Source organism: Elephantulus edwardii, unplaced genomic scaffold (genome assembly GCF_000299155.1).
Source record: "Elephantulus edwardii isolate Elephantulus edwardi_28Jun2011 unplaced genomic scaffold, EleEdw1.0 scaffold00024, whole genome shotgun sequence".
In the NCBI taxonomy this organism is placed as follows: domain Eukaryota; kingdom Metazoa; phylum Chordata; class Mammalia; order Macroscelidea; family Macroscelididae; genus Elephantulus; species Elephantulus edwardii.
The window spans coordinates 19,836,383-19,849,754 of record NW_006399774.1 but is presented as its reverse complement, the minus strand read 5'-3'; the positions used below and the strand labels follow the sequence as shown (position 1 = coordinate 19,849,754).

The 13,372-nt window shown below is 38.6% G+C and overlaps 1 pseudogene; it reads right to left on the bottom strand.

Moving 5' to 3' along the window:
• Window positions 1-698: 698 nt before the first annotated feature.
• Window positions 699-1,430, bottom strand: LOC102868725 (annotated as a pseudogene).
• Window positions 1,431-13,372: the final 11,942 nt, after the last annotated feature.

Genomic DNA, 13,372 nt, shown 5'->3' with positions numbered 1-13,372 from the left:
TTTTTTTAAATTTAGGTTGTTTATTTTTCATTTCAATGAACATCTACAGAGATTTTGGGATTCCATTCATTCATTGTTGCACCCTTCTCCCCGCACAAACCCAACTTTACTTTTAAACCTAACCTTAACATTATATATTTAAACAATTTTGAAAACTTACTAAGTTGCCAGCATTCATGCACAACTAGAAAACATCCGTAATTTCTATTAAACCAGAAATGTATTACCATTAATGAATTACTATCTTTCACTATTCAATACTGAAAAAAAATTAAGTTCTTTTATGAAGATTTATCCTGTCAATGTCAACTTCACAGCAGACTGAAACTACTTGGCTCACATTTCAAACAAAATGGATAAAGCAAGATCTATGCTGGTGTTAGTGTACAATTTTCTCCTAGCTCCACTAAAGAGTGAGGGTTTACCTTGGATTTCTGTTTAATAAAAAAAGCAAAGTGCATACATAAATTTACAACAATTTAAAGACAAAAAAAAAATGGTCCTATTAGTGTGGTCCCAACAATAAACTCAGAAGTCTGTGACAAATTGGTGCTCCGATGAGCTGTTTATAAATACTTTAGATTAGGTGCAGGTATACTGAAAGTAGAGTTCCTTTGAAATCTTCAAAAAAATGTTCCTGTTAATCCTCAAATGGTGCTTGTAATAGTTTAACATTTCTGTTAAAGGCGTGCGTTGAATTACTTGTTATCCAAGCTCAGCGGCTGCTCCTTACCATTTATTGTTAAGGACTTTAACTGGCCATCTTCTTCAACTTCTACTCTTTCTTGACCATTTTCAACAATTCTCTTTGTAGTGATTTTTCTGCCATTCACTGTTTTAGTAGAAGTTGATATAGATTTGAAGCTGCCCACCCCACCGCCACCAAATGAAGTGGAAGAGAAAGAAGTAATACCACCATGACCCAGTGGAGAAAATGACGTAAATCCTATGTCAAAAGAAGAAAATCCTCCTCCAAAGGCTGGAAACCCACCGAAAGCAGAGAAAAATGATCCTGTGCCTCGGTTTCGGCTTCCATGAGGCCCTCTGCGACTCCCAAAAACGTCCTCAAATGGATCTTCAGAGAAGTCAAAGGAAAATGGGTCCCTTCCACCAAAAAATTCCCTGAAGACTTCATCTGGGTGACGGAATGTGAAGCCAAACTCAAGTGGACTATCAAAATTATTTCCACCTGTACCTCCACTTCCACCATTCAATCCTTCTTTGCCGTATTTGTCATAAATGTCTCGTTTTTTCGCATCTGACAACACTTCTTATGCCTCAGCTACTTGTTTGAATTTTCTCTCTGCTTCATGCTTATTCTCAGGATTTTTATCAGGATGCCACTTCAGTGCCAATTTACGATATGCCTTTTTTATATCCTCAGGTGAGGCATGTTTCTGCACGCCTAGTACTTCATAGTAATCCACCATGTTTGACCAGGTTGTCGGAACAAGACCAGAGAGGGTGGCAGCCAGGGGCAGAGAGACGGAGAGACCGGGTGGTGGAGCCCGTGGCTTCCTCACCGATTCGCCAGGCTGCACCTGGTGGACGCGCTCAACCCTTTTCTTTATAGAGTCGCTATGAGTCATGCTCAACTCGACAGCCATCAACACCACAAAAACAAAATTGTAAATGATACTACTTTCTCAGTTTCCTTCTCTGGGTTTTCTTTCTTAGACTAGCCCCTGACTTTCATCAGTAAATGTTTGAAGTGTTTTCCACTTTTTCACTTTGCAAGCAATGTTAGATTATCTACCAATTGTTAATGAATATTCTTATAGCCCTTCTGTTTTTGTTTACACACACATACACACACCCTCCTCCTATCTGTTTACTTCTGAAACTGAAATGTATCCTTTGTACATTTAATGTTGTTGTTGTTGTTGTTAGGTGCCATCAAGTCAAGTACAACTCATAGAGACCCTATGAACAAAAGATCTGAAACCAGTCCTGTCCTGCGCCATCCTCATACTTCCTGACATACAAGCGCCCATTGCAGCAGTTACCTTGTCAATCCACCTGGTTGAGGGTCTTCTTCTCCACTGACGCTCCACCCTTCCCAGCGCCATGTCCCTCTCCAAGGAATAACACCTTCTAGCAATATGTCCAAAGTATGTTAAGTATGTTGTTTTGAACATTCATTATCTTATTGGGTTTACTACCTGCTAATCACCATCAAGTCAGAAATTCCGTGTCATGACTTCACTTATAAATGCCTAAAACACTGCCCTGCCCTATTTCATCCTCAGATTGATCTCTATATATGAGCTGACTGAGGCAGACACCATGTTGATCTACGTCACAGAAGGTCCTTGGGGTTTTCACTGACCCTCTACTTCTTGACTTTTCTGGAGATTGGTCTTTTGTGAGGATGGACCCAAAGTATTACTGTAGTCTGTAGGTGACATTCAGTCTCCTAGGACTCTTAGTGAACCTAGGAACAACAAATTTGAACCTTATCCTATTCTAAACCAGCTCCAAGACCTCTGTCATGCTAAAGTACATTGCTACAGTCACTGTGAAAATCTTTCTTGTTGAAGGTCTTCCTTTCTTTTACTGGTCTGTCACTTTTTTTATTATGATATCTTTTTCCAAGGTCTAGTCCCTCCTGACAACATTCTCAAAGTATGTGAGACAAAGTTTTACTATCCTTGCCTCTAAGAGCTATTTTGATCACACTTCCTCCAAGACAGATACATCTTTTTCCTTTGGCATTCCATGGGATATTTGACATTCTTCCTCAACATCCTAATTCAGTCATTGATTTTTCTTGGATCATCCCTATTCATTATGCAACTTTTAAATGCCTATGAAGCAACTGAAAGTACCTTGATTTAGATAAAGATCACATTAGTCTTTAAACTGACATTTTTGCTTATAAGCACTTTGAAGGGATCCCTGACAGCAGATTTCCCCAAGGCAACGCATCCTTTATTTCTTAACTACTACTGCCATGAGTGTTGATTTTGAATTCAACTAAAACAAAATCATTGACAAAGTTAGTCTTTTCTCCATCTGTCCTGATGTTGTCCAGTGGTGAGGATTTTTTTCCCTTAATATGTAACTCCTATTGAAGACTTTAGTCTTTGATTTTCAGCAAGTACTTTAAATCTTTTTCTGCAGGTATGACTATTATCTGCATAATGCATATTGTTGATAAATCTTCCTGTAATTCTGACACTGCCTACTTCTTAATATAGTAGATATTTTCAAATTTGTTCAGCAACAATTATGTTGTTATGGAGAAATGACTCAGCCCTGGTACACATCTTTGCTGATTTCCTAGATTCACAAGAGGCTGTGGAACAAGGGATATCATTGTGAATTCAGATGGATCTTGGCTGAAAGAAAAGAATACCAGAAAGATGTTTACTTATGTTTTACTGATTATGACAAAGCATTTGACTGTGAAACATACCTAAGTTTGGTTAACACCGAGAACAGTAGGAGTCTCAGAACATTTAATTGTGCTTAAGTGAAAACTGTGGCTAGGCCAAAAACTAGTTGCATGGTTTCAAAACAAAAAGGTTCACAGTGTAAGCAAATTTAAAAAAAAAAATCTCACCATAACATTTCCTACAGCGCACTCTGGTCATCTTGTCTTCAAAATGCAATTTGACAGTTCATGGAATATGCATTATCCTTCACCAATACTACAGCTTAAATATGCCAATTTCCCCATCCAATTTTTTCTTCACCCAGCTTTCCATGTGTAGATGTTGGTTAAAGTGTCATGGCTTGATTCAGGCTTCCTTAGTCTTCAATGTGACAGGTAAACCTTTCTTGCACAATAAAGATTTTGAGGAAAATGAGCTATAAAATCAACACTTACACTGTAAAATTAATCTACTGTAGGAAGTCATTTCCCAAATTGTTGCCCTGGTTTGGTGCCCTAAGTGATTGTGACTCATATTGACCCCATGTGACAGAATAAAAGACTGTGACTCACAGAGACCTCATGTGTCCAGGAGAACTAGACCATATGGTTGTGCAGGCTGCAGTCTTTACGGGAAGGGTCATCAGGCCTTTTCTCCTACAAAGCAGCTGTTGGGATCAAATCATCAATACTTTGTTGGTCAGATCAGTGCTTAACCGCTGTGCCACCAGCACTACTTTTAATTCCCGCAGAGCAGAAATGGATGGCTTGATCAGAAATCTACATTATCTAGCGCAAGAAAAATTCTTGGATATGGACCAACGTTGTTGTTATTAATATGGACTGTTGAGTCAGAAACGGCACAAACCTGACCCTCCAATGACTTCAGAAGCAGCATATTACATGGGAGGAGATAATACATCCTTTGCCTGTGAGCACCTGGTGGATTCAAACCCTGTGCCTTTGAGTTGGCAGGACAGCTCTTTACCCCTAAGCCACCAGAACTCTGGAGTAGAAGGACATTTTTAGAAGGATGAAATCACTGAGAAGATGGCTATCAGGAACAATCAGAAGATAGAGATAGAGAGAGATATAGATATATATAATAGATATACATATAGATATATATAGATAGATAGATTCTGATTGTTCCTGATAGCTATATATATATATATAATGTGTGTGTATGTATGTATATATATATATATAAAATGTGTGTATATATATATATAATGTGTGTGTGTATGTATATACACACACACATATACAGTTTCTTAAAAATAAAGTTTCTGCAATCTTGTCATGATAATAAAACCTAATCACATGTTACTTTTAAACAGTTTTCTTCCTCATTTGTTTCAATGCAGTATATATTATTTATCCTCTCTTTTCTGAGGTTCTCTCCCACCCCAGATGTCTGTCCCATTTTACAACAGTGACAGTGTTTGCAATATTTGTCACTTTGTGAATGAGATATTTTACTCAGTATAATGTGCTCCAGGGTCATCCATTTTGTATAATATTTCATGAGTTTCTTGTTTTTCAATGCAGCATAGTATTCCACTGTGTGAATATACCACAGCTTCTCTATCCATTAGTTGACTGACGGGTACTTGGGTTGTTTCCGACTCTTTGCTATTGGACTTGGGAGGGATTGTATAACAGTGATTTTTGTTTTTTCTTTTCAAAGAGAAAAGCAATCTAGGGGAGAGGAATGGACAGGGGAAAATATGCAACAAAGAATGAATGGGGGAAAACTAAATGGGAAGAATATGCTGTAAAATAAATAACTATATGTATTTAAAAAAATAGAAAGTTTCCTTCAAAACAGAGCTGGAAAACCTGCAGTAAAGTAAAAATGGCTATGAGGCTGCACTGGCTATTGGAAAGGGGAGGCTATCTTGGGCATTTGGCAAGATTATGTTGCAATTAAAAAGACTGGGAAAATATGTGATATAAGAGAAAAAAAATGTATGCGTAGAGTATAACATATAAACATACTTAATAAAATTTTTATTCTTTTAAATGTCTTTATAATTGTGCTATACCTACATATATTTTTAATAGATACTTTTAAGAAAACATAAAATGTGAAAACTCAACAAAATGTGAAAGGATGTTTTTGTCTTATGTTTTTTGGTGATTGTTTGTACTTTGCAGTTATATTAGTGAGCCTTTCTGTATTATCTTCCCATAATATCTTTATGAGTTTGGGATTTAGGGTTATGATGGTGCTGTAAAATGTATCTACAAATGTTTCTTCTTTCTCTGGTTTATTAAAAAGTTTGTGTAGATTGCTTTTATTCGTTCTCATAAGTATTTAGTAAAATTTGCCTGTAGAGCTATAGGGTCCTGGAGACAGATGATGTTGGCATAAGTTTGACTTAGTTTTGTTGTTGTTGTTTATTTGTTTTAACAAGTTTATTGTTTATTAATGCTTGCCTCATCCACTGCTCACTACTTCAAAAAAATGAACGTATTATTTCCTGCTCTCAGGACATTGTTCTTTAATTTGGGTTTTTCATAAAATGTATTTAATTCCTTTAACTTATGGACTATGTTGGCACAAAGTTATTCATACTAATTCTTTAAAAAATCTTTTTGCTGGTTGTTTTCGAACTTCATCAAAGCTTTATCCTTTTCCATACATATCCAACCTGTATGCTGAGTAAATAATCTAAAAAGCTTCACTTTATGAGAAACACAGCAACAGGATTGGAGGAAAACTCATCAACAACCAGCATTATGCAGGTGACACAATCCTCCTTACTGAAAGAAAGTCAGGACCCGAAGCACTTGCTGCAGAAGATCAAAGACTACATTCTTCAACAAGGATTACATCTCAACATCAAAATAAAACAATATCCTCACCTGTGGGCCCATTATCAACATAATTTTTGAGGGAGAAAGGATTGACATTGTCAACAATTTCATTGTACTTGGATCCCTAAGCAGCACCCTTGAAATCAGCAGTCAAGAACTTAAAAGACATGTTGCAATGGGAAAACCTGTTGTCAAGGCCCTCTCTAAAATGCTAAGGGGCAATGATGCCAGTATAAAGAATAAGGTGCCCTTGATCTAATCCATGCCCTTTTCATTGACTTGCTGTGCGTCTGACAGTTGGACAATGAATAAGAATGATTTAAAAAAAATAATGCTTTTGGTTTGTGATGCTTGAGAAGAATATTCTCCAACTGTCAAAGGACAAACAGATATATCCTTGGATAAAGTGCAACCAAGATGCTCCTTAGAGGCAAAGGATGGAGAAATTTTTCTCACATACGTATGAAAAAGATATTATGCTTGGTAATATGGAAGGTTGTGGAAGGAGGAGTGGCGTCCACTTGCATAACAGCTTGCCTTCGGAAACCCTATGAACTTGGAGAGAGGATAAAAGGCACCCAAGCGTCAAGGACTCTCCTTCATAGGGTCGCTATGAGTCACCTGCAACTTGACAGCACTTAACAACAACAACAACAATGTGGAAGGTAATCTAAAGAGAGGAATACCTTCCGCAAGGTAGACTGACACAGTGACTGCAACATGGGAATAACTATATTAGTGAGGATGAGGATGGCACAGTCGAGGTCAGGGTACAGCTCTGTTGTTCATAGGTTTGTTATGGGTTATGGTCTATGCTCCTGCAGCTAACAAAAAACAGCATTTATTTTAATATATAGCAAGTGTTGTTGTTGTTACGTGTCGTCAAGTCGTAGATGACTCAGAGTGACCCTATGAACAAAAGACCTGAATACTTGTATAACTTTCATCGTTACTCCAAGTTCACAGACTTTCTGGAGGCAAGCTATTTTGGAAGTGGATGTCACTCCTGCTTCCAAAACATGTATGAGAGAATATATAAATGGATTGCCCTGTTTATGACCTTATAAGATTTTATCTAATTAAAGGCTGTTGTCGTTATGTTATGTGCTGTCAAATTGCTTGTGACTCACAGCGACCCTGTGTACAACAGCCCTAAACTCTGCTCTTTCCTGTGTCAAACGCACTGTCTCTGACACTCCCATCCCGATTATCCCAGTCACTGAATCAATCCACCTCATATAGGGCCTTCCTCTCCTGTGCTTTCCCTCCACCCTCCCAAGCATGATGTCCCTCTCCAAGGACCAGTCTCTCCTTACAACATGTCCAAAGACATGTGCAAAGACTATGGCCTGTATCAGATGCACCTTAGTCTCCAGAGAGACACCATTGCTCTTCAGTACTTTGGAGAGGTTCCTAACAGCAGATTTTCTCATGGCAATATGCCTTTTAATTTCCTGGCTACTGGTGACAAGAGTGTTGACTGGGGAGCCAAGCAAACTAAAGCTGTGTACAATCTCAAGCTCTTCACCATCCATCCTGATGCTGCCAATTGGTCCAGTGGTGAGAATCTTTGTCTTCTTGACATTGAGCCTCAATCCATACTGAAGGCTGCAGTCCTTGACCCTCTGAAGCAAGTGCATGAGGTCCTCCTCAGTTTCAGCAAGCAGGGTTGTGTCATCTGCATAATGCAGATTATTGATAGATCTTCCACCAATCCTGATGCCACACTTCTCCTCATAGAGCCCAGCCTCTTGGATAATCTGTTCTGCATACAGGTTTAAAAGGTATGGAGATAGGGCTAGGATGCATCCCTGGCATATGCCCTTCCCAATTTTGAACCATGCAGTGTTCCCTTGCTCTGTTCTGACTACTGCCTCCTGGTCGAAATATAGGTTTCGCATTAGAACGATCAAGTGTTCTGGGATTCTCATTCTTCTCAGAGTCAGCCACAGTTTGTTATGATCCGCACAGTTAAATGCCTTTGCATAGTCAATGAAACACAGATATACAATCCTCTGGTATTCTCTGCTTTCAGCTAAGATCCATCTAACATCGACTACATTGTCCCTAATACCACAACCTCTTCTAAACCCAGCCTGGACTTCTGGCTGTTCTCTGCTGATGTGCTGTTCCAGTTGTTTTTGGATAATCTTCTGTAGAATCTTGCTTGCATGTGACATCAATGATATTGTTCTATAGTTTCCACACTCTGATGGGTCACCTTTCTTTGGGATGGTAACAAATATAGATCTCTTCCAGTCAGTTGGCCAAGTGGTTGATCATTTAATTTTTAAATGGAATGGAAAGATACCTTCTAGTCTACTCTTTGTTCTTATTTTACTTTAAAGGATAAGAAGAAAGATGAGTTTGGAAATTCTGTGTGGGGGTGTGTGTTTGAGCCTTCTTGAATCATTGTTACATATTAGGTGTGTTTACTTTGTGCCTCTCTGGAAATAATGTAGCTCAGTAATGCTTGACCTCTGGGAAAGAAGCAACTCTAGGAGTTAGGCTTGGCAATAAATTGGTAGCTCTGGGATGGACAACTACTTAAATGATTATATTATTTTTCACGAGATGCCATCCGCTGAAGTACTTCTCATTTGTCAGCCTAATAGTTTGGTGTCTCTGGTAGCGTTTGTTGTTTGGGTCAACTAGCTCCTGAGGTTACAGTGGTAGTTGCGAGGCCAGACTTGTAGTTTTAATTCTTTGTAGGGCAATGAGTTTATCTGTAAGAAACCGCCTTGTGCACAGCCACCACTTTCAACTCTCACCTTGCTGTCGCGTAGCAGCGCATTAATGGTTGTAAACGTGGTGCGGCGAGGGAATGTAGATGACGCAGTGCCACCCACCACAACAGCTAGGGAAACACAGGCACATATCCCGCCTCCCGACAACCTCTTCAATTTAATAGGCAAGCTGTGTTTCTGGCTCTTGAGCTTTCACTGAAATTAATTATTTTATTAAACAAAATATAACTTCCCACTTTTACTGGATGTGACTTATTGAGAGAAAAAAATGGATCAGTATTTAAACTTTGATACTCTTTCAAAGTCTATACTATGTAATATGAAAGCTTTCAAAGATGTGTCTGTCCTGCTAGGCTCAGAAATTCTTTTCATTTTTGGTTTAAAAGCATTTCTTCCTCTAATGCTTTGCCATGGTGATATTTTGTTGTTTTCTCTAATTGGACAGACATTTCTTGTTTAACTTTGTGGGTATGATGACTCAGCTCATATCTGTCAATGTCCTCTTGCATCTGGAGATAATGTTTTCCAGCACTTAGTCCTTTGTTGCAGTGTTCTCAGCTTCAGGGACAGTCTCCTTGCCAGCACAACCTTTTGACCCCATTTTGGTGATAAAGCGAGAGGCCTTTTCACTCAGAGTTTCTAGCATTTACTAAAATACGTTACTGGACATTTTTTTCCTTTTTTGTCTTGGAAGTGATGTGTCAGGTGGACAAAACACTAATGAAGTGCTTTAGGAAACATGCTGTTATTAGGTCCCAAAGCCAGACTCATAGTGACTTTATGCACAACACACAGCATCTGCCCAATCTTGTGCCATCTGCCCAGTTGCTGCTGTGCTTGGGCTCATAATTGTACCCACCAACTGAGTGCTTTCCTGTCAGTCTCTGACCTCCTGCTTTACAGGGACTGGTCCTTTCTAAAAACACGTCCAGAGTAAGTGAGACAAAAGTCTCACCCTCTTACTTTTAAGGAGTGTTCTGGCTACAATTATTCCAAGAACAATTTGTTTATGTTTTTGCTGCTCCATGGTCTTGTTTTCATCTTCTTTAGCTTCAATTTTAACTTACATAAGATCAATTGATGATCTGTTTCATGGTTAACGCCCTGGGCTTTTTTGACTGTCATGAGCATTGCCACCATCTCTACTGCAGATGTAGTTTCTCTGCTTCCTGCGCATTCCTTCAGAGGAGTGACCGGAGTAAAGTAATTGGTTATGGGTTTTCCAAAAGTGTTTACTGTTGTTGCTGCTGTTGTTAAGTTCCAGTGTGTTAAAAGCAATCCTGGGAACAACACGTTGAAATTGTGTACCATCCTGCGCCCTATTCACAATCTCCTCCATGGTCAAGCCCATAACATGCTCTCTCTCACCGACCCTCTGCTTGTCTCAATCTGATGTCATTTACAAGCACAAGTACCTCGTAAAATAATGCCTAAAATATGTGTGACACATTTTTATATTTCACAAATAGTATTTCCAATTAATAATTTATTGTAGAAAATTCTATCAAGTCACCTGTCATCACATTTGTCTCTAAGGTCACATTTTTCAATGTAAGTCATAGTTCGTAGTGATTCACAGAGAGACATGCCTTTGCATAATCAACAAACCACAGATAGACATCCTTCTAGTATTCTTTTCTTTTTGCCAGGATCCATCTGATATCAGTAATGATATCCTTGGTGCCACAACCTCTTCTAAATCAAGCCTGAATTTCCTAGTAGGCCTCTGTCAATGTACTGTTGTAGCCATTTTAAAAATGATCTTCAGGAAGACTTTGCTTATATGTGATATTAATGATGTTGTTTGATAATTCCTACATTCTGTTAGATCAACAATTTTTGGAAAGAGAAAATATATGCACCTCATCCAGTCAATTGGAGAAAAATGGAAATCACAAAATACTTGTGCTCATGTGAAACCTATACCTAGACCAAGAGGTATTGTCTGAACGGAGAAAGGGAATACTATGTTCATGTTGCTGTTGTTGTTATGTGCTGTCGAGTTCCTTGCAATTTATAGCGACCCTATGTACAACAGTCCTAAACTCTGCTCTGTCCTGTGTCAAACACACTGTCTCTGACACACCCATCCTAATTATCCTAGTCACTGAATCAATCTACCTCATAGAGGGCCTTCTTCTCCTGCGCTGTCCCTCCACCCTCCCAAGCGTGATGTCCTTCTCCAAGGACCGGTCTCTCCTTACAACATGTCCAAAGTATGTTAGACGGAGCCTCAGAATCCTTGCCTCCAAGCAGCAACCCGGTTTAACCCTTTACAGGATGAATCCATTTGTTTTTCTGGCAGTCCAGGGTACCCTCAATACTCTTCTCCAGCACCACAGCTGGCAGCATCAGGACGGATGGTGAAGAGATTGAGATTGTACACAGCTTTAGTTTGCTTGGCTCCACAGTCAACACTCTTGACACCAGTAGCCAGAAAATTAAAAGATGTATTATGATGGGAAAATCTGCTGTTAGGGACCTCTCCAAGCTACTGAAGAGCAATGGTGTCTCTCTGGAGACTAAGGTGCATCTGATACAGGCCATGGTCTGTAAGATCATTTGTTACGCATCAGAGAGTTGGACTAGAGAGGATAGAAGGAGAATTGATGCCATTGAGCTGTGGTGCTGGAGAAGAGTATTGAGGGAATACTATATATTTTTAAAATTAAGAAATGTTTGTATCAGGACTATAAATCTTCTCCACCAGGCTGGTAGGAAACATCATGAGATGGAGAAAAGATAGAAATTTTCAGCAATTTCATCTTACTTGGATTCACTATCAACTTGTAGCCCTTATTACTAGCAGTCAAGAAATCAATAAACAAGTAGCATTGGAAAAATCTGCTGTCAAAGATCTCTCCAGAGTACTACAGAGCAATTAATTCATCTTGAAGACTACGGTGCACCTGATCCAAACCAGAGTCTTCAGAATTGCTTTATACGTATCTGAAAGTTGTACAATGGTTAAAAATAACACAGAACTATTGACGTTTGGGTTGTGATGTTGGAAAAGAATATTGAATATCCAGGGAGTGCCAAGAGAACAAACAGGTCTGTCTTGGAGAAAATGAAACCAGGATTTTTTTTGGAGGCAAGGATGGTGAAATCCCATGCCACATACTTTTGGCATGCTGTTGGGAAGAGTTTGTTCCTGGAGACAGATATGCTTGGAGAAGGACATCATTCTTGAATAATGGAGAGTCAACTTAAGAGAGGAATACCCTCAATAAGATGGTTTGATATGACTGACAATAGGCTCAAGTGTGTTAGAGATGGTGTCAATGTATTTCGTAAAGTCAAAAAGTCTGATGGCACTTTCTGACACAGAATTTAAAAGAAAAATGATTGAATATTTTCAATAGGTGAAAGACAAACTTGAAGAATTATAGGACACTGCAAGCAAAAACCAAGAGGAGCTTAAAAAAATTCAAAACAATACGGATAAAATAAAGAAGGCATTAGAGTATCTGGAAAAATAAGAAACTATAATCCAAAATATGAGAAATAATGTTTCAGATGCTGTCAACATGTTGAATGGACACATAAACAGAATTGGAAAGATGGAACATAGAACCAGTGAAGTAGAAGATAGAATTGTCACCACTGATCTGTTAGAACAAAATGAAGAATAAAAAAGGAAGAAAAAAGAAGAAAACCTAAGGATAATGTGGGAAACCATCAAGAGGAATAATATGCACATAATTGGAGTCACAGAACAGGAAGAAGCAGGGAAAGGCATTGAAAAAGTTGTGTAAGAATTACTAGAAGAAAACTTTCTAGGCATGATGAAGAATAAGAGAATATATATTCAAGAAGCTAAGAAAACACCATATAGAATAGACTCCAAAAGAAAAACACCAAGGCATATCATAGTCAAATTTGCTAAAACCAAAGACAAGAAGATAATTCTGAAAGCAGCTAGGGAGAAACAAAGAATAATCTATAAAGGAGAGCTAATAAGATTAAGTGCTAATATTTCAGCAGAAACCACGCAAGAAAGAAGACAGTGGAATGACATATATTGAACACTTAAAGAACACAACTGTCAACCAAGAATACTATACCTAGCAAAATAGTTCATCAAATATGAAGGAGGATCAAGATATTCTCAGAAAAGCAGACCCTCAGGGAGTTTGTAAAAACAAGACCAGTGTTGCAGAAATCACTTAGAGATGTCCTTCTTACAGAGATGACACAGAAAACATGATAGACAAAAGTAACCAGCAACAACACCAAAAAGAAATTAACAAAATGCTAGCAATAAAACCTTGCCTCTTCAAAGTACTGAAGAGCAATGTTGTCTCTCTGGAAACTAAGATGCATCTGATACAGGCCATGGTCTTTTCTATCTCTTGTTGTGCATCAGAGAGTTGGACGATGACTAAGGAGGATAGAAGGAGAATTGATGCCTTTGAGCTGTGGT